The sequence below is a fragment of the Callithrix jacchus genome, chromosome 16, assembly GCF_049354715.1.
Source record: "Callithrix jacchus isolate 240 chromosome 16, calJac240_pri, whole genome shotgun sequence".
Lineage (NCBI taxonomy): Eukaryota > Metazoa > Chordata > Mammalia > Primates > Cebidae > Callithrix > Callithrix jacchus.
The window spans coordinates 25,594,124-25,617,855 of NC_133517.1; the positions used below are offsets into that span (position 1 = coordinate 25,594,124).

Genomic DNA, 23,732 nt, shown 5'->3' on the forward strand with positions numbered 1-23,732 from the left:
TCACATTGCAAAATACAATTGTCCCTTTCCAACAATCCCCCCAAAGTCTTTACTCATTCCAGCATTAATTCAAAAGTCCAAAGACTAAAGTCTCATCTGAAACAAGGTAAGTCCCTTCTGCCTATAAGCATGTAAAATCAAAAACAAGTTAGTTACTTCCAAGACACAATGGGGTACAGGAATTGGGTAAATACTCACATCCCAAAAGAGATAAATTTGCTAAAAGGGGCTACAGGCCCCTTATAAGTCTGGCAAATCCAAAATTCAGCAGGGCAGTTGTTAAATCATAAAGCTCCAAAAGAATCTCCTTTGACTCCATGTCCCACATCCAAGGCACCCTGATGCAAGGGATGGGCTCCCAAGGCCTTGGGCAGCTCTGCCCTGTGACTTTAAAGGGTTCAGTCCCCAAAGCGGCTCTCATGGACTGACACTGAGTGCCTGTGGCTTTTCCAGGCTGAGGGTGCAAGCTGACAGTGGATCTACCATTCTGGAGTCTGGAGGATGGTGGCCTTCTTCTCACAGCTCCACTAGGCAGTGCCCCAGTGGACTCTGTTTGGGGGCACTAACCCATTTGTCCTCTTTACTGCTCTAGTAAAGGTTCTCCATGATGGCTCTGCCCCTGCAGTAGGCTTTGGCTTGGACATCCAGGCTTTGCCATACATCCTCTGAAATCTAGGTGGAGGCTCCCAAGTCCCAGCTCTTATGCTCTGTGCACCAACAGAGTTAACACTGCATGGAAGCCTCCAAGGCTTACAGCTTGCACCCTCTGAAGCAGTGGCCCAAACTGTACCTGGGACCCATTGAGCCATGGCTGAAGTTGGAGCATCCGGGATGTGGAAAGCAGTGTCCTGGGGTTGCGCAGGGCAGGGGGGCCCTGGGTCTGGCCCATGAAGTCATTTTTCCCTCCTAAGCCTCTGAGCTGTGATGGGAGGGAATGTCATAAAGGTCTCTGAAATGCCTTCAAGGCCTTCTTCCTGTTGTCTTATCTATTAGTATTTGTTTTACTTTTGGCTATGCAAATTTATGCATCCTGATTGAATTCCTCCCCAGAAAATTAGGGTGTTTTCCTACCATATGGCCAGGCTGCAAATTTTCCAAACTTTTATATTCTGTTTCCTTTTTAAACATAAATTCCAGGGCCAGGTGCAGTGGCTCACACCTGTAATCACAGTATTTTGGTAGGCTAAGGGAGGAAAATCACTTGAGACCAGGAGTTTGAGACCAGCCTGGGCAACATAGCAAGACCCTGCCTCTACTAAAAATACAAAATTATTAGCCAGGCATGCCTATAAACCCATCTACTCAGGAGGCTGAGGTGGGAGGAGCACCTGAGCCTTGGAGGCAGAAGTTTATAGTAAGCCATGATCATGCCATTGCACTCCAACCAGGGGAACAGAATTAAATTATATATATGTATATGTACATATACGTATATATAATGTATATGTACATATACATATATATAATGTATATGTACACACATATACATATGTATATATGTATACATATGTGTGTATATATATATGAGTTTCAGGTCATTTCTTTGCTCACACATACAAGCATAAAATATTAGAAGCAGCCAGGCCATATCTTGAACATTTTGCTGATTAGAAATGTCTTCTACTGGATACCCTAAACCATCTCTCTCAAGTTCAAAGTTTCACAGATTCCTAGAGCAGAGGCACAATGCAGCCAGACTCTTTGCTAATGCATAGCAAAAGTAACCTTAGCTCTGGTTCCTAATAAGTTCCTTATGTCCATCTGAGATCTCATCAGCCTGGCTTTATTGTACTTATCACTATCAGCATTTTGGTCACAACCATTTAACAAGTCTCTAGGAATTCTAAACTTTACCTCATCTTCCTGTCTTCTTCTGAGCCCTTCCCACTCTTTCAGCCACTACCTATTACCCAGTTCTAAAGTCACTTTCACATTTTCAGGAATCTGTATAGCAATGCCCACTCCTCAGTCCCAATTTTCTGAATTAGTCCTTTCTTGTACTGCTCTAAAGAAACACCTGAGACTGGATAACTTATAAAGAAAAGAGGTTTAATTGGCACATGGTTCTACAGGCTGTACAGGAAATAGGATGGCTTCTGCTTGGCTTCTGAGGAGGCCTTAGGAAAGTTACAATTATGGTGAAAGCAAAAGGTGAAGCTGGCACTTCACATGGCCAATGCAGGAGGAAGAGAGGGAAGATGCGATACACACTTAAATAACCAGATCTCACAATAACTCACCTACTCACTAGCACAAGAACAGCACAGAGGAGACAGTATTAAGCCATTCATGAGTGACCACCCCCATGACTTAATCACCTCCCACCAGGCTCCACCTCCAACACTGGGGATTATATGAGATTTGGGTGGGGACACAGATCCAAGCCATAGCACCAGTCCAAAAAAATTATTACCAGAATCTTCTCACCCTTTGAACAATGTGAGGAGGAACAAGATGTGGATGAAGAAGTTTCCAAAGAGGAAGCTGAAAGTGAAGAAGGAATAAAGAAAGACTTTCCACAGAATGCCATAAATTGACCATGGATAAATCCTAATTTCTGTCGTTATCTTTAATATTATGATTTTGACAAAAATAGAAGGTTAATATTTATTTTGGTTTGAAGTGAACTGTGACTTGCTTGTATATACATTGCAAGGTTCAGACTAGACTGTCATTCAATTGAAAGTCTACATTCAGAACATAAAAGCACTAAGTATAAAAGTTTGAAATATGATTTAAGCACAGTGTGGTGGTATAAATAGTTCTTTCATTTTTGAAAAATCTGGTGCCAAGCAATAAGATTTGTGTTTGCTTAAGAATAATCTGTTTCAAGTCTGAGTTTTAAAAATTAATATTTTATAAGTATTGCATTATTTGGGGTATTTAAGAAGCTTACTTTGGAAAAAAAGATTTCTCATCTGGGACAATTTTTCTTTATATCACTGTATGAAAAGAGGAAGCTATTTCCCACAGATAAAAAGAAATATCCTACAAATAGGAACTTTGCCCACTGTCTCAAGCAATGTGTATTTCAATGACAACTCTGTGGTCTATTTAGAGATATAATCAAAATTTTTTTCATACTTTTAGATTATGCAACTAACAAAAACTACCTACATTAACTACAGTTTCCTACACAATAATGCAGGATATGCTATTGATTTAAGAAGTTTTTATTAGGCAACACAACATACATACAACTATACAATCTTTGATAAACCTGACAAAAACAAGCAATGGGGCAAGGATTCCATGTTTAACAAATGGTGTTGGGAAAACTGGCTAGCCATGTGCAGAAAGCAGAAACTGGACCCCTTCCTGACACCTTACACTAAAATTAACTCCAGATGGATTAAAGACTTAAACATAAGACCTGGCACCATAAAAACCCTAGAAGGAAATCTAGGCAAAACTATCCAGGACATAGGAGTAGGCAAGGACTTCATGAACAAAACACCAAGAGCATTGGCAACAAAAGCCAAAATAGACAAATGGGACCTAATGAAACTCCACAGCTTCTGCACGGCAAAAGAAACAGTCACTAGAGTGGATCGGCAACCAACAGAATGGGAAAAAATTTTCGCAGTCTACCCATCTGACAAAGGGCTGATATCCAGAATTTACAAACAACTCAAGCAGATTTACAGAAAAAAAACAAACAAGCCCATTCAAAAGTGGGCAAAGGATATGAACAGATACTTTATGAAAGAAGACATATATGAGGCCAACAATCATATGAAAAAATGCTCATCGTCACTGGTCATCAGAGAGATGCAAATCAAAACCACATTGAGATACCATCTCACGCCAGTTAGAATGGCGATCATTAAAAAATCTGGAGACAACAGATGCTGGAGAGGATGTGGAGAAAAAGGAACACTTTTACACTGTTGGTGGGAGTGTAAATTAGTTCAACCATTGTGGAAGACAGTGTGGCGATTCCTCAAGGCCTTAGAAATAGAAATTCCATTTGACCCAGCAATCCCATTACTGGGTATATATCCAAAAGACTATAAATCGTTCTACTATAAGGACACATGTACACGAATGTTCATTGCAGCACTGTTTACAATAGCAAAGACCTGGAATCAACCCAAATGCCCATTGATAATAGACTGGATTGGAAAAATGTGGCACATATACACCATGGAATATTATGCAGCAATCAGAAATGATGAGTTCGTGTCGTTTGTAGGGACATGGATGAATCTGGAAAACATCATCCTCAGCAAACTGACACAAGAACAGAAAATGAAACACCGCCTATTCTCACTCATAGGTGGGTGATGAAAAATGAGAACACATGGACACAGAAAGGGGAGTACTAAACACTGGGGTCTATTGGGGGGAAAAGGGGAGGGCCAGTGGGAGGGGGAGGTGGGGAGGGATAGCCTGGGGAGAAATGCCAAATGTGGGTGAAGGGGAGAAGAAAAGCAAAGCACACTGCCATGTGTGTACCTACGCAACTGTCTCGCATGCTCTGCTCATGTACCCCAAAACCTATAATCCAATAAAAAATTTAAAAAAAAAAAAAAAAAAAGAAGTTTTTATTTGTTCATAATACTCTCTTGATTCCTATAAAGGTTGTATTAGTCCATTCTCCCGCTCTTATAAGGACTTACCTGAGACTGAGTAATTTATAAAGGAAAAGGGTTTAATCAACTCACAGTTCAGCATGGGAAGGGAGGTCTCAAGAAACTTACAATCATGGCAGAAGGGGACACAAAAACATCCTTCTTCACATGGCAACAGCAACAAGAGGTACCAAGCAAAAGTGGGGAAAGCCCCTTATAAAAGCATCAGATCTCGTGAGAACTCACTATCATGAGAACAGCATGAGGATAACGGCCCCCATAATTCAATTATCTCCCACCGGGTCCCTCCCACAATATGTGAGGATTATGGGAACTACAATTCAAGATGAGATTTGGGTAGGGACACAGCCAAACCATATCAAAGATTAGTTTTCTTTTTTGTATTTCTCTTATTTTCTATGAATGACATTTTTCATTTTTCAAATTAGATAATAATTTCCTGAAAATATTTTTCATGTTTTGATAAACAGTATATTTTTGTTGTTGTTTCAAACTAAAGTTTACTGAAAGATCCATCAATTTGAGCTATCTGTTGATAATTTGAAATTCTGGTCACCTATTTCATATTTTACATTATTCCTGCTGAACTTCTACTTGAACATTTTTCTGTTTTTTTGTTGTTGTCGTTGTTCTTGTTGTTTTTGGATGTAAATGTGAACATTCCTGATTTATCTGATTTGGAAAAGTCTTGGTATTTCGCATTTTGAAAATTCACAGAAGCTCAATTTTTTTTTAGTTTTATTTTTTGAGACAGGATCTTGATCTGTCACTCAGGCTGAAATGCAGTAGCACAATCACAGATCACTGCAGCCTTGACCTTCCAGAAGAAGGACGAGGAGGAGGAGAGGCCTGCCCAAACTAGCATACTGCCTCTTGTATGATGTGCTTTATAGCTTATACCAGTTTGAACAGATACCAATAGAACCTATACACATTCATTCATTCATTCTTTAACCAAGTCTCTAAGCTTGCTGATCTATATGAACAGCAGAATTCCTTAAGAAAATCTCACCAAAGTGTTACCAACTGGCATCTTTTCTTAAACATAATTGTTTACCAAATAGCTGCTCTCCCTTTGATTCATTGGGACTTCTCAGTTTATTGAATCCGGTAGTCAGCCTAGGCTACATTATGCTGCAATAACAAGCAGGCTTGGGGTTTATAATCACAAAGGTTTATTCCTTGGTCACAGTTCATAATCCATTCAAGAGTCATCTGGGATATCTCCTCCATGACTTCTGATTCCAGAACCGAGGCCAATGGCACCAGAATGTTGCCACCCCTGTGACAGAGGAAAAGGCAGAGGGAAAGGATGTTCCCTGGCAGTTAAGTGTTCTGGCCTGGATATATCCCTTGCACAACTACACAGGACTGTTTGGCCAGAACTGGTGACATGGCCCCATCCAACCCCAAGGGGGCCAGAAAGTACATTCCTACCCTGGGCCCAGAATGGTGAGAACCCATGCTTGTGAACAGATAATAATGAAACTTATACACCTTCATTCTTTCTTTAAACAATTCCCAAACTTTACTGCTGTATAGGAACAGCAGAATTCCTTAGGAAAATCCCACCGAAGAGCTCCCAACTGGCATCTTCTCTTTAACATAATTATTTACCATGACTTTACCTTATCTGTACGCACCTCACATTCTAGGTCCTCAGAACCCTCAAGTCCCAGCTGCACCTTGACCAAGATTCTATTACTAACATCCCTTCAAAGCAAAAATTGTCAAATATAGATATCTTAAATTAGTAGAACTGTAGAGACCTTAAGGAGTATTTGGATTTCTCCTATAGATAAGGAAACATCAATCCAAAGTAACTCTTATAGCTAGTAAAAAACTAAAATCCAAGAGTCTTTTTTTTATGTCCTCAACAATTCCTCAGAAAGCAAACAAGAAAAAGATAGATTTCACCTGTTGTGAGATTTACTGCATGTATTCAAATCAACTATATATTTCATAAAAATGGAAATCTATGCTAAAATATTTTAGAGCAAAGTACATTACCATAGATTTTAGTCTTTCTCTGTTGCTTCTTTTTTTTAAACCAACATTTTATGATTTAGAGTTTTACATTCTCTGACAGATTTTATTTTAATTACTTGTCTGGAAAGTACATTCATTTGAAAGCAAAAATAACCTAGATGGTGGTATTTGATGAATGCATTTATGTGTATTTCCCAGTGCTTTTCCTTTGGCTTAGCAGACAAAGCTCCCTAGTCAAAAAAAGTCAGTAGTCACACCAGGGTCCTCACAGAGCAAACAGTGCAATCTCTCATTCCGGCTGAGGAAACGAAGACCCACCAAGTTCAGGCAACAGACACCAGGTCCCTCATTCACAAAATACAAGAGCAAAGCCTCGAACCTCATCTTTCACCTCCAAACTCAGTGTTCTTTCCACCGCCTCGTGTCTCCATAAGCTTTATTATTTGGAACAGCCTATTTCATTTCTCTGCTCTTCAGTTTTCTCAGTCAGAAAATGAGGGAGTAGGGCTTGCTAGATCGAGATTTCCTAAATGCATTTCAAAGAACATCAGTCTCCAAGGTAATTGTGGGAGAAAATGTTTCATGGTCACATAAATTTAAGAAAAAAAAAAAAAACCTTATCCTTCTCCTGAAGATTAATAATGGAGATCAGCACAATAAAAGGCTTAGGGAAATTTTTCAATAAAGAAAAATGTTTAATGTCGGCCAGGCCAGTGGCTCACGCCTATAATCCCAGCACTTTGGGAAGCCAAGGTGGGAGGATCACTTGAGTCCAGGAGTCCAAGAGCAGCCTGGGCAACATAGTGAGACCTCATCTCTATTAAAAAAAAAAAAAAGAACAGAATTAACCTGGCATGGTGGTGCATGCCTGCAATGCCAGCTACTCGGGAGGCGGAGGTGGGAGGATCACTTGAACCCCAGAGGTCAAGGCTGCAGTAAGCTGGCATTGCACCTACAGCTTGCTCTGTAGCTTGAGCAACAGAGCAAGACCCTGTTTCAAAAAACACAAACAAACAAAAAAAAAACATTTTGATGTTGTCAAAATGAGCATTTCCTGAATGTATCTGATCACAGGAACATTTTTGTGAGTGACTCTTACCAACATTCTCCCGCCCGCTCTGACTACTATTTCTCTCTCAACTCCCGCCTGGTAAGACCAGCCTCTTTCTGCTGAGGCTCCAACACACCAAACACCTTCCTACCTCAGGCCCTTAGCTCTGCCACTCCTCTGCCTGGAGGGCTCATCTCCTGGAAGAGATCCTCCCTGGCCACCACTCCCCTACAAAGGGGAGTATATACTTTGCTTTTTCTTCATAGCCCTTATCCCAGCCAAACATGTGATGTATGTCTGCTCTTGCACCAGCATAGATGCTCCCAGAGGTAAGAACTTCATCTTGTGCCTCAGCATAACCTCCAGCACCCACAGCACTGCCTGAGAATAGTTGGAGTGAGTAAATACTTGTTGAATGAATTAATGAATTGATGAATGAAGCCTGTGAACTTCAAGTTCGATAGAACATAGAGTATTACCCACTGGGTGTAGTGGCTCACATCTGTAATCCCAGCACTCTGGGAGACAAGATGGATGGCTGACTTGAGGTCAGGAATTCAAGACCAGCCTGGGCAACATGGTGAAACCCCACCTCTACTAAAAATACAAAAAATTGGCCAGGCACAGTAGCTCAAGCCTGTAATCCCAGCACTGGGAGGCTGAGGCAGGTGGATCATCTGAGCTCAGGAGTTTGAGACCAGACTGGGCAACATGGTGAAACCCCATATCTACTAAAAATACAAAAAATTACCCAGGCATGGTGGCGTGCACCTGTAATCCCAACTACTCAGGAAGCTGAGGTAGGAGAATCACGTGAACCCGGAAGGCGAAGGTTGCTGTGAGCCAAGACCGTGCCACTACCCTCTAGCCTGGGCAACAGAATGAGACTGTGTCTCAAAAGAAAATTAAAAAACAAAAATTAGCTAGGCATGGTGGCAGGCACCTGTAATCCGAGCTACTCAGGAGGCTAAGGCGGGAGAATCACTTTAATGCGGGAGGCGGAGATTGCCGCGAGCTGAGATCAAGCCATGCACTCTGTCTCAAAAAAAAAGAACATGAGCCTTGTCACCAAACCAATATTAGCATAGCATCACCTGGACTCTTTTCAGAAATGCAAATTCTCAGCTCCCCTCTACCTTCTTAAGGGTAGAGCCCAGCCCAGCAATCTGGGTCTGAACAAGCCCTTTAGGTAAATCTGAAGCTCACTAAAGTGTATGGCTGGGCCTGGTGCCTCACACCTGCAATCCCAACATTTTGGAGGCTGAGGTGAAAAAATTGATTAGGCCAGAAGTTCAAGATCGCCTGGGCAACACAGCAAGATCCTGTCTCTACAAAACTAAAAACTTAGGCTAAGTCTGGAAGGTCGTTTGACCCCCAGAATTTGAGGCTACAGTGAGCTGTGATCACGCCATTGCACTCCAGCCTGGGTGACAGAGCAAGACTCTGTCTCTTAAAAATAAAAATTAATGAAGTTTGAGTTCCACACTCCCTTTCTCACCTGAAATCTGAGAGAGCAGCCAAGAAGAAATATTGAAAAATAAGAATCCTGAGTATAGGAAAAGAAGGTTAGGAGAGAATTGCCTTCCTTTTGGGAGCAAGCAAGAGACCATGCAAAAGTTAAGTGTAACTAGATACGTATGAGTTTTTCACTGTCGTCTAAGACTAGACATTAGAATTCTAAAGAAAGGGTATAAGATAAAATCAGTCCTGGAAGCTAGACATTTTTGCTAAGATCTATACCTTAAAATTACCCAAGTTGTAAGCTTCTTTGTGTGTGTGTGTGTGTGTGTGTGCGTGTGTGTGTGTGTGTGTGTGTTTTGAGACAGAGTCTCACTCTGTCACCCAGGCTGGAGTGCAGTGGTACAATCTTGGCTCACTGCAACCTCCACCTCCCAGGATCAAGCAATTCCTCAGCCTCAGCCTCCTGAGTAGCTGGGATTACAGGCACATGCCACCATGCCCCTAGCTAATGTTTGTATTTTTAGTAGAGACGGGGTTTCACCATATTGCCCAGGCTAGTCTCAAACTCCTGACCTCAGGTGATTCACCTGCCTTGGCCCCACAGAGTGCTAGGATTACAGGTGTGAGCTGTCATGCTCGGCCTGCTTCTTGTATTTTCTATTGAGTTTATTTCTCTGATGCTCTTCTTAGTATTTGCGTATGCCTTTTTCAGCACTGCCAAGAAAAACAAAGGGAAGGTGATTGGTTATCTGTTATGGTTATTAGCACACAAAGCAGGAGGGTACCCACTCCACCTTACACCTCAGAGGGGAACATGGGGAGTGTGCTGAAATAAAATGAGACAGCCCAGCGGAGAGGTAAACACACATGTCAGAGTCCTATTCGTGAGTTTCTCGCCCAACCTGCAGGCTGGGCTCTTGCCCGAGAAACCTTGACACTTCTGGATTCTCCTGCATGAAAGAAAAGGATGAGCTCTAACAAGCCCCTGTGCTTTATTAAGATAAATATGCTCAGAAACCAGGTGTTAATTCCTTCCTCTTATCAGAGAATGATAGTCATCATTCAGGTTTGGGTGGTCCTACAGGCAGCAACGATTGAGCATAAAAAATGACGGAGTGCACATCTGACATAAGTAAGGATCACTATTCAGGCCATTCTCCATTGAAGCAGAAGGTGACATGTTGTGTTCCAAAAGATTGTTTGACACGAGCCACACCCTGCCAGCCACTAGCCTACCAGACTACTAGGAACCAATCTTTTTAAAACGGAGCTTGGAGCAAAGGACAATTTCTAAAACAAACTATAAAACCTCTCACAGGTAACTCCCAATGGCTTCTCTAACATTCTCAAATAAATTGCTACTGGCTCCCCTGAAATCCCCCAGGAGGGAGAGAGAAGAGAGGAAGCAGCTTCTGCTCCTTTTCCCCAAGACTCAAATGGACTTTTGCAGAACCCCAAGAGAAGAGCTATTCCTAGCCACTCAAGAAACCACTCAATTTAAAACCGGTCAATTATATTAAATATATTAAATATGTATACAAAGTATATTAAAGTTATATTAAAACTAGGCAAAGGGCAAAAATACAATGAATTCTGGTGTCAGAATTCTTCATGCCTACTTTCATGGAATTCCAGACATGTTTCCTGCAGGTATAAAATTACAAAAAGCACTTAGATTGCCAAACCAAGCCCACAGCAATTGACTCAACATACAATGGTACAAACCAGAATTCCAATATATGCACCAGAAATAGAGCCCCTTCTCCCACTTAATAGCATACAGAAGTTTCCCCTCATATAGTGCATCTGCTGGGAAAAAGTGAACAAGTCCCGTAGCAGCACTGGGGAGGCTCAGGTCCTAGATCACACAAGTTTCTAAATCGTGCAGGTTGGTGCAAGAAGAAAAGCATGGCAGATGAGAAGCAAAATGAAGGAAGACTAAGCCACAGTCATTCCTCTCAGAGGAAATTCTTTTTTTCTGACTAGGATTCTCCAAGACAATAGCTTCCAAAGTTAAAAGATCATTAGGATCATCTGGATGCTTTTAAAAAATTCAGATTCTAGATTCCAGAGCCTGACCACAGTCCTACTAAATTAGATGCCCCCCCCCCGACCCCTGCCAGAGGAAGGCCCATGAATCTGTCATTTGAAGGATGCACCTCAGGTGACTGTAATGTTCACATATGTGTGAGCATCCACTCTACGGTTCTTGATACCAGAATCGTGGACTGATATTACACTAAACATCACAATTCTCAAGCATCCTTTAAGCCTTGGCTTACACATTGGATCCTCTTAATGATCTTCCTATTTAAGCATCCCCTCCCCAAACGCACTATATTGTTTCCTTGATTTATAGTGCTTGCCCTGATTTGTAATTCCTTATTGTTTACTTGTTTATTGTTTGTCTTCCACTTGAGGGTCTAAGTTCCAACAAGGCAGTCCTGCTTCCTGCTAGACCCCAGCATCTAACACAGAGCACGTGTATATCACCTTTGGTGAATGAAAGTGCATTGTATCCTTTGGTCTCGTTACATCTTATCTCTATGTGTATAGGTGGAGTCAAAGTTATTACACCTAAATTAATGAAATGAACCACAACAATTGAGTGGCTCAGGACTGCAGAGGAGCACCTGCAGGAGCAAGTCCAATACCCAGGCTCAGGCTTCCAGATGCACCTTCACTCCCTTCCTACTTTCTCCCCCACCTCCCTTTAGAGAATATCAAACCTTGGCTCCAGTTTATTAATATCAAACTCGCTGAAGAGCTGGTGCCTATGTCTCAAGGTCTTATATTTATTTGCCTGGCAGACAACTGTGCAACTGAGAAGCATAAGTCCTCAGGAGCTTCTGGGCAAACCTTGAACACATTCTATGCATTTAACAAAGAAACAATAAATATGATATAGAGTGGGGAAAAAGTTCATTAGAAAATCCTGGCTAATACTGCCCTAAGCAATTTACAGATCCAATGCTATTCCTATCAAACTACCAATGACATTCTCCACAGAACCAGAAAAAACTACTTTAAAATTCATATGGAACCAAAAAAGAGCTCAATTAGCCAAGGCAATCCTAAGCAAAAAGAACGAAGCCAGAGACATCATGTTACCCGATTTCAAGCTGTATTACAGAGCTACAGAAACTCACAAGACACAAAGAACCATTTACCGGCCACGTCTGTGATCAGTGAGAAATAAACATCTGGAATTAGAAATATACAGGTGTGAGGATTTTTTTTTACATTCTATTTTATTTTTAACTGACAAATAATAATTGTATACATGTATGGGGTACAATGCTATGTTTCAATGCATGTACACATTGTGGAATGGTTAAGTCAGGATAATTAGCAAACCTATTGCCTCAAATATTCATCATTTCTTTATGGTAAGACATTTAAAAACCTTTCTTTTTAGCGGCTGGGCATGGTGGCTTATGCCCATAATCCCAGCACTTTGGGAAGCCAAGGCAGGCAGATCACGAGGAGTTTGAGACCAGCCTGACCAACATGGTGAAACCCAATCTCTACTAAAAATCAAAAAAAAAAAAAAAACCTTTCTTTTTGTTATTTTGAGATATACAATACACTACTATTAACTACAGTCACTGAGCTGTGCAATCAGATACCAATACTTATTCCTCCTGTTTAACTGAGGTTCTGTACCGGTTAACTAGCACTCCCTGTTCCATCCACTTCCAGCCTCTCGCACACAGCACTCTACTCTCTACTGCTATGAGTCTGACGCTTTTAGATTCCATATATAAGAGAACTCATGTAGGATTTGTTCCTCTTTACCTGGTTTATTTCACTTAATATAATGTCCTCTAGGTTCATCCGTGTTGTCACAAGGGACAGAATTTCCCGGATTTTAAGGTTGCATAGCATTTCACTGTATATTTAAACATTGTCCCGCGTTTGAAAATCCATTCATCCATTGATGAACACTTATGTTGTTTCCATGTCTTGGCTATAATGAATAGATGTGTGAGTTTTTTTATGAGAGTTGTTTTTTTTTTTACTTTTATTGTAGGTTCAGGAGTGCATGTGCAGGTTTGTTACATATGTAAACTTGTGTTATGGAGGTTTGTTGTACAGGTTATTTCATCAGCCAGGTATAATACCCATTGGTTGTTTTTCCTGATCCTCTCCTTTCTCCCACCCTCCACCCTTCAAAAGGCCCCAGTGTGTGTTGTTCCTCTCTATGTCCACGCATTCTCATTGATTAGCTCTCACTTATAAGTGAGAACAAGCGCTATTTGGTTTTCTGTTCCTATGTTAGTTTACTAAGGATAATGGCCTCTAGCTCCATCCATGTTCCTGCAAAGGACATGATCCTGTTCTTCTTTATAGCTGCATAGTATTCCACAGTATATATGTACCACGTTTTCTTTATCCAGTCTACCATTGATGGACATTTAGGTTGATTCCAATTCTGCTGTTATGAATAGTGCTGCAATTAACATACAAGTGCATGTGTCTTTATAATAGAACAATTTACATTCTTTTGAGTTTATAGCCAGTAATGGGATTGCTGGGTCAAATTGTATTTCTGTCTTTAAGTCTTTGAGGAATTGCCTCAATGTCTGAGATTTTCATGGATGAATATGTTCCTGAGAGCTATATACCAAGAGTAAATTTTGATAATAGTAACTAAAGGACCTGGGCATGGTGGCTCATCCTTGTAATCCCAGCACTTTGGGAGGCTGAGGCCGGTGGATCACCTGAGGTTGGGGGTCCAAGACCAGCCTCACCAACTTGGCAAAACCCCATCTCTACTAAAAATACAAAATTAGCCAAGCATGGTGGCACATGCCTGTAATCCCAGGTACTTGGGAGGCTGAGGCAGGAGAATTGCTTGAACCAGGGAGGAGGAAGTTGCAGTGAGCCAAGATCATGCCATTGCACTCTAGCCTGGACAAGAGCATAACTCCATCTCAAAAAAAAAATAAGTAAATAAAGGAATTCATAATAAAGCAGAGGACTTTGTTACAATGTAAAAACTTTACCTTTCCTCCTGAAAAATGTACATATTTTAAGTTTCCATTTTTGTATATCCATTTTTCTTAAGCAAGACAAACTTAAAGGTTCAAAGTTGAGTCAACATAATCTGAAATCAACTGATTAATAAAAATACACAATAATCAAAATGTATTTTTAGCTTAATAACTCAGAGTGACAAGTTATCTTTTAAGTATCTGAAAAGATACCAATACCAAAGAGAAAAACGAGTATTTCTTTTTTAACTTAAATACAATTGCCAAGGAAATGTGCAAATGTTTTGTTTGGCACCTAAATTTTAAAAAGAAAAAAAGGGAAGCAATTCATTAAAATATAGTCAAATTTGTCAAAAGAAAATTTGAAAAGATTTGGAATCCTTTGAGTCATTTAAAAGCAGCCTGGTCAGATCATTTAAGCAGCCTGCCTCCCCAAGGCTACTTACAAGATGATGATTATAATTACCATATCATCAGTATTATGCCAAGTTAATTGTGATGATGATGATGATTATTATTATTATTATGCTATCTTCCATGTATGGAAGTAGGCAGCTACTGACCTAAGGAGTGTGTGTGGGTGTGAGTATGTATGTGTGTGTGAGTTTTGCAAGGAGGGGAAAAGGAAGTAGCACTTTTTTTGTTTTGATTGTGTTTTGTTCTTTGCTAAGATGGGTGAGCATTGCTCCGATTCCCTGCCTCCTGGAGATCAGTAACATCATTTGCAAGCTGACAAGACGAGAGCAGGGGAATCTGGAGCACAACGATGGTGACTGACTCACACACAACTCATGCTCATGATCACAAGTCTCACTAACATTGGTCTATTGCCTAAACCACTGAGCTCTACAGCTACAGAGACAAGATAACCCCCACTGAGAATTATAGCTGTGTACAGCAAAGCACCTGTGCATGGCTTAGACATCTGATTTCTATGCCAGGACAAAAAGGTTCCAGCGCCCCAGCCCCAGGTGGGGTTGTGAGAGCTCGAGGAGGCACTGCATTTAGTGGAACTGGCCATGCTGGAGGGTAGAGCCAATAGCGATCAAAGCTTAGCATTCTGCAAAAGCCACAGTTAAGATCCAAGGAGAGAGTGCACTAGCATCCACAGGAACTGGGCTGGGGGAAGAAAGCTGGATCCTGAGCAGTGGGCATAAGCAGCAGGGCAGAGCAAGATGGTGGAGGAATGAGGGTAAGAAGCGGAGCCTGCAGAGGTCTTCTGAGCCACTTGAAAGCTGTGATCATAGCCTGAGGCCTCAAAAGTGGAGAGAAAGGAAGCTGGAGGGGTACAGTTCCAGCTCCCACAGTAAAGACAGAAGAAAGCCAAATTCTAACACTGACCACTCAGCAAGTATGTGATATCGTGGCATGAATGATGGTGACCAATTTCAGGAATCCACACTTTATTTCAGACATTGCTTTCAACTTTTTAGGCAAATTGTTTTATAAAAGTAATTAAGAAGAAAATCAACTGATGAGGTCTTAATTTCCTTTCTTTGCCCATACAAACTCTGAATGGAGCATCAATAGACAATAAACTCACCATAGTTAGATAGAGAAGGAAGAACAAGAGACTTTAATAATAATTTACAAACTATAATTTGACCTTAGATAAAGAAGTAATCAAAGAAATCTAAAATTTCCTACTCCAGCAGCAGCAAGGTTAGGTCCTATTTCTGGAAGACACTATGAAACAAACTCTGAAAGTGCTTTGTGGCTATTTCTTCCACTGGTGTTTTGTTTCAGTCTACACCTCCAAACACAATACACGCAGACATTGTCATGTGCACCCATGAACACAGACCTGTGCCTCTATGAGAGGTTAAGCAAAAAGGCCCATTTCTGCATTTCCAGGGCACTGGCTCTCTGCTCCTTTATTGCATCCATCCACCTTCCCACTTCAAATAAACTTCATGAGCCAACATCTCAGCAGGCAGACTCTCCATGAAAGTTCCAGACCCTCTCCAGGAACCACAAAGGGCTCTGGACTTACTCCCATACACAACCAGATCTTGCTGATTGGAGACATAATCAGAGATTTTAAAGTCCAGACCTGGATAGAGAAAGCATAAAGACAGCCCATGAGCTTATGTGTTTAGGGCTATCTCCCTATGCTCCTCAGCAAGTAAACTTGATTATAACCAACAGCTCCCATCATAATTACCAGAAGCCTATAGCAAGAGCATCTCGTGAGGAAGCTATTTATAACCTGAAAGCTCTATGTTCTTTCTACCATGGTCACTCTTTGCTTTGTAGGGGAGCTCTCAACAGACTCTCCAGACACAAGGAAGCAGAGAGTCCATGAGTCACTATGGCGGATGGGGTGGATGCCTAATGGAGCAGCTCAGCCCAGCCAAGAACACTCTGATGTAACAAAACCCACATCTCTTGTACCTCTTGGCTCAGAGTCGACCAAACACACAGCACCCAAGCAAGAGTCATCACGGGTGTGCTGAGCAAGCTTATCATATGAGGCAGGCAACCAACCCATTCAGAAAAGCCACAAGAAGAACTGTACCCTGCCAGCTAAAATGAAAGCTAACACCACTCTCTTCCTGAACAGAATTAAATTTTAAAAGTAACGACGGCCCACGTTTTTGAGTGTTTAACCATAGGCCAGGCCAGGCCGTGCTTTAAGTGCATCCCGGGCACTGGCCCACATGATCTCTGCATTAACAAAGGCAGGACTGGGCACAGAGAGGCCGCAGAAGCTGCCCCAGCTTGCAGCCCTGACCCAAAAACAATCAGGATACGAACTCAGGCAGCTGGACCACAGTTAAATCTCTTACCAAGATTTAACTACGTCGAGTATGCTAGCTTCTGGACCTAGGCTACAGTAGGCTTAGAAGAAACCAAGTATGGTTCTGAGAAGGCCCTTTGCAGCCCCTTTAATTCAATTCCATCATTTTACAAATGTGAAAACTGAAACCAGAGATGTCGAGTGACTTGCTGGAAGTCAAGAAGCTCAAAGATCATCTTAAATCATGCAGAATAAATGGTGCTAAAGAAACCCTCTCACACCAGTGAGCAATCATTAAATGCATCCAGAATGCAGATCATTAAAAAATCTGGAGACAACAGATGCTGGAGAGGATGTGGAAAAATAGGAATGCTTTTACACTGTTGGTGGGAGTGTAAATTAGTTCAGCCATTGTGGAAGACACTGTGGCAATTCCTCAAGGATCCAGAAATAGAAATTCCATTTGTTCCAACAACCCATTACTGGGTGTATACCCAAAGGATTACAAATAGTTCTATTATAAAGGCACATGCACACGTATGTTCATTGCGGCACTGTTTACAATAGCAAAGATTGGAACCAACCCAAATGCCCATCAATAATAGACTGGATAAAGAAAATGTGGCACATATACACCATGGAATACTATGCAGCCATAAAAAACAATGAGCTCATGTCCTTTGCAGGGACATGGATGAAGCTGGAAACCATCATTCTCAGCAAACGGACACAACAACAGAAAACCAGACACCACATGTTCTCACTCATAAGTGGGTGTTGAACAATGAGAACACATGGACACAGGGAGGGGAACATCACACACTGGGGTCTGTTGGGTGGTCGTAGGGGGCTAGGCAAGGGATAACAGAAGGTGGGGGGGCGCTGGGGAGGGATAGCATTAAGAGAAATACCTAATGTAGATGAAGGGAGGATGGATGCAGCAAACCACCATGGCATATGCATACCTACGTAACAAACCTGCACATGTACCCCAGAACTTAAAGTATAATAAAAAAAAAAAAAAAAAGAAACAAACTAGATTTTGAATGCCTTTGGGATGAGGAGGTATTTCTTAAGGTTAGTTTTAGAAACACAGTACATATGGTATAGCAACTCCCCTCTCCCACTGTTCCTAACCTTAAGCAAGCTTTCCAAAAAAATCACAGCTTAGATTAGAAGCCTTCTGAGAAGACATGGGTCAAACATTGTCCTCAGAAACTGAGGTCCTGAAAGGTTATGCAATCTGGTCAAAGTCACGTCAGTAATTGCAGACTAGTTTGTGTCAAGTTGCACATGAGTCATCTATGGAGAGTTTACCATTTCTACAAAACTGGATGACCTGCAAGCTTTATGTCCTAAATTAATAATTTACAAAGTATAATATAGGTCTCAAATAAGTAAATAAATAAGTGCCCCACCAGAATCCACGTGAGGGCCCTGTGGACCTCTCCCTGACAACAATGGTTCTGGAACCTAAAAGAAAGGAAAGTGTACAGAGGAGAACTTTGCACAACCAAAAACCTGAAGCCAGCAATTTGGAGTAACACTACCCATCACTCTCTGTAGCTTGCATTCATTACCACTGCCTTCCATCAATCCTATGTGAAGACATTCAAACTAATTTCTTTTGAGAGTTTAACAATAACAAAATAACTGGAGACACCTTAGAGAGCAGCAAAACCAAATTTTGGAATCCTTTTTTAAAATGTATATATATCATTAAGTCTTTGTCACAGGTAATTTTTCAGATTCCTCTACGAAGATTTTTGCATCTCGTTAAAAGTTGCTGCTGTCCTCCACCTAAGGGAAAGCCATTAAAATGCAGCTCGAATCAGAACACATTTCCTTCCCAGCCGAAATTAAACACCAGAGACATAAGCATCTTTCTAGACAAAATACTGGCATGGCAAATATCTTCCCCAAAAAATGTAAAGACATTTTGCAAATGAGGATTGTTGGTCCGTCATTGTACATTGATCAGAAATTGATTTATAACCAGGAAGTCTAAGATCGGGTATTCACTCTACGCAGTCATATTCACTTAAATTTCTCACTTCTCTCTCCAAAAAAAAAAAAAGTATGTTAAAACTTCTATGACCTTTGTAAGAATTTAAGGTGAAAAACTAGGAAAACACCTGACAAAACCAAGACTCATTAAAGTATTATTGCTAAGAATTCTCACGTGCTAGAAAACCAGGAACTGTACAGTTCAATTTCACACACTTGCAAATTATATCATTTCATTCTGCTGAGAATATTAATTATATAAATATGCTTTTTACTTTTAAGCAAGGGTAAATTGCACCTGTCTTTTTAAGTTATATTAGGGAACAAGGATTAGCGTGTTTGCAGGGTGACAGTTTAATGAGCAGTCACTAAACTGGAGGGGAAGTGGACTCTGAATTCACCATCAGGTAATACCCAGCTGCCGGAAGAAAAGGAGCGAAAGGAATGCCTGACTCCCCAGGGACAGCTGTCCTGCCACAACATCTCTCAAGCTGCCGAGAGGTGGAAAAAGTGCTCAATGAATAGGCTTCTGATGGTTCAAGGATTCCTCTAGAGACCTGAGTCCCAAGTTCCAGAAAAAGACCACGTCAAGTCAGACTGAACAAAGCACAGAACCAAAGTACTGAAACACTTAAGAGGCGACAGGAGTCTAAGAAACCACTACTAGCCTTACCCCTTCATTTCCTCTACAGATAATAAAATCAGAAAAACTCAGCCAAAGTCACACTAGAAGTTTATGGACTTTTCCCTCTCCTCTTCATAACGCCAATGGTTAGATCCTTGGCTCTGGAGGAAGACCTGAATCCCGGTTTTATCACTTTTTAGATGACCTTCAGCACATTGTTTAACTTCAATTTCCTCATCTATAAAATGTGGGAAATAGGGTAACTACTATGTAGAGTTGTTCTGAGGACAAAATGAAATGATACATATTTAGACCAGAAACTGTAACAAACTACTAGAAAAAAAAAAAAACATAGAGAAGGAACTATATAACATTGATCTTAGCAATAACGTTGTGGATATGACCCCAAACGTGCAGGCAACAAAACCAAAAGTACACAAATGGGATTACATCAAAACAGAAAGCTTCTGCACAGCAGAGGAAACAATTAACAGTGTGCACATACAGCCCACAGATCAGGAGAAAACAACTGCAAGTAATACATCCAACGAAAGGTTAATATCCAAAATATACAAGTTCAGATACCTCACTAGCAAGAAAACAAAAAATTCAATTAAAAAATAGGCAAGGGACTTGAATAGACATTTCTCAAAAGAACACATACAAGTGACCACCAGACATGAAAAGAATCCTTAATATTCCAAATAATTAGGGAACTGCAAATTAAAACCACAGTGAGCTATCGCCTCACACCTGTCAGAATGGCTACTATCATCGAGAAGTTTTGATGAGGATGAGGAGAAAAGGGAAAACTTGTACACTGTTAATGGGATGTAAATTAGCACAGCCATCATGGAAAGTTTTATGGAGGTTTTCCCGTGTTCATTGCAGCACTAGTCACAATAACCAAGTTACAGAATTAACCCAAGTATCCATCAATAAATGATATAGTATCATTTAGGTGGGATATAGAAAACTATCCCACTTAAAGAAAAAAGAAGGAAATTCTGTCATTTCCGACAAAATACATGGTGTCAGAGAACATTATGCTAAGTGAAATAACCCAGGCAGAGACAGACAAACATCACCTGTTCTCACTTATGAAGCATCACAATCATATTCACTTGTGAAATCTAAAACAATCAAACTCATAGAAGCAGAGAGTAAAACGATGGTTACAGAGGCTTTGGGATGGAGGAAGTGAGGAGATGATGATTAAAAGGGTACAAAATTTCAGGCAGGAGAAATTTTTTAAAATTTCTATCGCACAGTATGTTGAATATAGTTAATAGAGCATGGTACATTTCATAATTGTTAAAAGGGAATTTCAAATATTCTCACCATAAAAATGCTAAGTATTTGAAATGATAGATATGTTCATTAGCCTGTTCATTATTCTGCATTGTATTCATAAATCATAACATCACTTTGTACCCATAAATTTATGCTGTTATAAATTATCAAATTATAATTTTTTAAATTAAAGTGTTTAACACAATGCCTGGCATATTTTAAACACTTGAAAAAATTTGCTGTTAAAATAGCCCTTGTTAGACCTCCACCTGTGAAACCATATCACAGTTGTAGGGTTTTTGTTGTTAATTAAGCTCTCCTTTACTTTTAAGAAAAATTCTAGGTCTTATAACTCCTCGTTAAACCTATCCTACAGCTCCTCTTGATGTCCATTTACTTCATTGATGAGCTCTGCTTTAGACTGCTGATTAACTGCTTTCTAGCTTTCCAGAATTCCTTGTCTTGATGTTTTGCCTAAAGTGACCACAACTAAAAGAGAGCTACGATATCAACACACACACACACACACACACACACACACACACACACAAAATTACATCATTCTCTCTTCATGGATTCCAGTATTTCCAACTCCAAAAATATGGTCCAGAAAATCCCCATGGTTAAATTTTTTTAAGCTGATGGGAACTAAAGTAACTCTAGAAACCAGGAAAGCCCTGATATTTTTGCACCCACTAAAAATAATCCACTGGAGCACACCATAGTATCTTCTCTAAACTACTAACAGCACAGTATAGTATAGATACTACAATATCTACGATGTAGCAACGAATAACACACAGTTAATTTCTATTTCCTATCCCTTGCTTGCTAAAAGACTTTCTTATTTACAAAGAGATATTTTTCCTAAGTCTCCTCCATCCATATATATTCAATACTTTGCTGATTTTATGAACTAGAGATTTTGACTTTCAGTTCCAAGATACAAGGAACTCAAGATATTGAGTAACTTCAAAGCTTAAGATGAAAAAAGTTTAGAGCATCCCTAATGGCGATGTTTTATTGGATAATTACTGGATATTGGGGGCTCTTCTGGACATCATAGGATGTTTAGTAACATCCCCGGCCTAAACACGATGAAATACCATAGACTCTCTCCAAGTTGTAACAATCAAAAATTACTCCAGACATTGCTAAATGTCTCCAGAGGGCAAAATCATCCCTGATTGAGAACCACTAGTTTAGAATGACCTGAAACTTACAAAGTTTCCACGAGAACGGCAGTGAAGAACCTGCAACACCTGAGTATTGTAAAATTGCAAATGGTGGTTGAGGAGGGAACCAGGCAGCTGTGGGACCCCCATCTCTTTTTCTCCAGCAAAAGGAAACTGAAAACACAGGAAACAGGTGCAAGCGCGGGCTACTGCAGGAGCACCCAACACAGCAGAACACATCGACCTGAACCCATAGTCTCTACCTCCAAGTATTCCGATCTCTTTCCCCAGAAACACACTGTGGAACAACGCAAACCCACAGGTACCTTTCTTCACCTTCTTTTCTCTCCCTGAAGACTTTAATCTTAACATGCCTACCATAAAAATCCACTTAGCCTTCATTTTCCTTTTCCCAAATTCCTATTTCTTCTTTTTAAAAGTATGCCCCCAAAAAATGACTTGAAATTCCCACACACTTGAGAAAACAATTCTAATAACTGAAGTACAGACTCATGTTATTTAACATGGGCTAGAATGTTGCATAGGCTGGGAGAAGTGACTTTACCCCCGAAGACTTGAACTTTTCAAAATTTCCATTTATATCATAATTTTTTTTAATTCAGATGGATTTATGGTCCATATATCCATTCAGACTCAAGTCAATTTGACTGTATAACCAAGACGGATTTCTTAATTTTTAAAACCATCTTAACCGTGTAGAAGTGTATACAGTGGTGTTAAGCATATTCACATCACCGTGCAACAGATCTCTCAGAACTCTCTCATCTGCAAAAGTGTGAATAAAGCTCTAAACCCATTAAAGAACAACTCCCTCCCAATTTGCCCCTCCCCTTGGCCCCTGGCAATTATTCTACTTTTTATTCCTATGAATTTGACTTTCTCATATAAGTGGAACGATATAGTATTTGTCTTTTTACGAATAGCTTATTTTCACTTAGCATTAACATCCTCAAGGCTAATTCCTGTTGTGTACTAGACTTTCCTTCCTTTTTAAGGCTGAATAATATTATTTAGATATCGCTTCTTGATTATCTATTTTTCTGCTGATGAACCCTCGGCTTGCTTCCACCTCTGGGCTATTGTGTATATGCTGCTATGGACACCAGTATATAAATATTTCTTCACGACTCTGCTTTCAATTCTTTTGGATCTATACCAGAACTAGGATTGTTGGATCATATGATAACTCCATTCTTAATTTTTTGAGGAGCCACCATCCTGTTTTCCCTTGCTCAAATCACCTTTTGGAATTTGGGTTTTCTTGCCTGCCAAATTATCATTTTGACAAATGAGATCAAGTGAGATGATCTCTAGGAAACATCTTGGCTTGAATAGCACCCCTGGAGAGAACCTCAGCCAACCATGCCAGCATGCCCCTTTCTCTGTGTGATCAAGTCTTTGCAGTAGAAAAACTTCTGATTCTTATTCTCCAAAATCATTTCCATATGGACCTTACATTTGTCTGTCACCAAACTCCCAATTCACTGCTAACATTTCTAGATTGTCTTTAAAGAAAAAAAGCAGAGCCAAGTATGTGGATTTGTTTGCTTTTCCCCCATCAAGGGGCCTTAGAAGGTGAGCTCACCTAGGGTTACATGGCTTGCAGACTCATCTCTGACATTCAGAGTTTTACTAAAAGGGAGAAACCCAACTGTACAGAGCCTTCTGAGTGGGGAGTAGACAGAAAGTGGTTTTCTTCTGGTGAATATCAAAATGGACACCATTCACCTCAGGTCATTTATCTCACCGAACATATCAGTGATCATATGATGCAACTG

The 23,732-nt window shown here is 40.4% G+C and overlaps 1 protein-coding gene across 2 annotated transcripts in view; it reads right to left on the reverse strand.

Moving 5' to 3' along the window:
- Positions 1 to 23,732, reverse strand: part of SLCO5A1 (solute carrier organic anion transporter family member 5A1) — a 147,241-nt gene that overhangs the window by 110,667 nt on the left and 12,842 nt on the right. The gene's annotated exons all lie outside the window — the stretch shown is intronic.